This window comes from Penaeus japonicus, unplaced genomic scaffold (genome assembly GCF_977035675.1).
Source record: "Penaeus japonicus unplaced genomic scaffold, GWHDUDI00000001_assembly GWHDUDI00000040, whole genome shotgun sequence".
NCBI classification, from domain to species: domain Eukaryota; kingdom Metazoa; phylum Arthropoda; class Malacostraca; order Decapoda; family Penaeidae; genus Penaeus; species Penaeus japonicus.
The window spans coordinates 7,235,259-7,237,758 of NW_028234442.1; positions in this window are offsets into that span (position 1 = coordinate 7,235,259).

Sequence of the window (2,500 nt, forward strand, 5' to 3'; positions counted from 1 at the left end):
AAATATAATAATGATAAGATAAAATAAAATAACAGAAAGAAAAGAAGAATAAACAAGAAAAAACAAAAAGGAAGAGAACAACACAAATGGCGTCCTCAGGCTTATTTTTTTTTTCTCTGTTTGAAAGACGATTAGAAAGTGTGTGACGGTGTGGCCATTAATTCAACGATATCGTTAGTGACGCCGGCACATGCGAGGGTCCTGGGTCCCCCTCCTCCCCCACCCCCCACCCAACCCACCCTCACGCTGTTTCTTTCCCCTCTCCATCCCCCTCCCCAATGTTTACCTCCCTCCCTTCCTCCTTCCTCTTCCTCCCCCTCCCTTCCTCCCCCTCCCTTGCTGACCTCCCTTAGCCTTTGCTTCTCTCTTCCTTTTTCTCCCTTCCCCCCTTCTTCCTCTACCATCATGTAGGACTTTAAAGCCCCTCCCCCCTTCATCCGCCCTATCCCCTCCCTCCCTCCCTACTCACTCTCTCTCTCTACCTCCTTCCATCATCTCCCCCTACCCATCCCCCTCCTTCTTCCTCCACCCATATCCCCCCCTCAACCCCCCCCCCCCCGGACATTGGCGCGACGACCGCATGTCACTGCTTTTTGACACGATCCATATTGCGAGGTGCCACGTCGGTCGGAGATTGCTTCAACACTGGAAAAGAAAAGGTTATTAGTTAAGCACTGTTCTAAATACTCCTCATGTTCCTGTCGCTACACACACACACACACAGACACAGGCACAGACACACACTCACACACACACACGCAGAAACACAGACACACACAAACACACACACACTCATATATGTATATATATGTATATATATTTATATATGTATATACATATATATATATATATATATATATATATATATATATATATATATATATATATATATATAATATAAACATGTAAATCATACATGTAATCACCATTCTTAATGAAACTATAGGCGGCGAGAAAGAGAGAGAAAATCAAGAAAACCAAAATCAAGAAAACATAAAGAAAGAAAGAAAAGAAAAGAAAAGAAAAAAACAAAAACAAAAAAGGCTAAGACCAAGTAAAAAAAAAAAAAAAAAAAAAAAAAAGACAATCTGAAGCAATCAAACGTTTCTGATTCTCTTTCGATCAAGATCATAGAAGGATCGAAGTCGAAATACCGACAAAAGTGCACACACACACAAGTCTGTTTGTGCTTTGAGTATTTCATGGCCAATTTCTCTATTCTCTTTGCACCTTCGTTCGCGCTGTGTCAGGGTTTGCTTGCAACTCTTTTTGGTGGACGTTTGATGTTTTATGTGCTCTTGATGCAAGCGTGTGTGTGTATGTTTGTATGCATGTGTATGTATATGTATATGTATATATATATATATATATATATATATATATATATATATATATACATATATATCTATATATATATATGTATATATATATGTCTATATATATGTATGTATATATGTATATGTAAATATATATGTATATATATATATGTATATACATATGTATATATATTTATATATACATACATACATATTATATATATATGTATATATATATATATATATATATATATATATATATATATATATATAAATTATAAACACACACACACGCACACACACACACACACACATACACACACGCACACACACACATACATATATATATATATATATATATATATATATATATATATATATATATATATATATGTATATATATATATGTATATATGTATATATATATATATATATATATATTTATATATATATATATATATATATATATATATATATATATATATATATGTATGTATGTATATATGTATGTATATATTTATGTAAACACACACACATACGCACATACACACACACACACCAAACACACCCACATAGAAGCACATGAGCATGCATGTGTGTTTCTATGTGTGTGTGTGTGTGTCGTCATACATGGATACACCCTTATCTTCTCAACTTCTTTATTGCCCAGTCTGTTTGCTTCCTTGACTTTCACTCCTTCCATGTTCCACCTTCATTCTTCGGTACGAAAATCACTCGGTGCGACGTAGCATGAAATTTAGTGAAGGCAACTGAACAATTCCCTTTTCTTTTCGCTCATCCCGAAATTATGTGCCTAAATATGCACTTCCGTTTGTTCACTGTGACTTTATAATTACATCCACTCGTTTGTGCGTAACGTATTGTGAGTTTTATTAATAACCAAAAGTCACGCGATTTTATTTTCTATGTTATATCAACCACAGTTTGATTCATACGCGCAATTCATGCACGTAAAACGGTTGAAGATAATATACATTTAGTGTCGACAAGTGTTCATTAACATTGTTATCATTATTATTGTTTTCATCTGTATCATCTTTGTTATAGCTCTTACCATTATCTTTATTACTCTTTTTCTTGTTATAATTATTCTCAGCATGATTATTCTCATTATTCCAATTTTAATCATCATAATTACTAATATTATTATCAATATTTTCTGT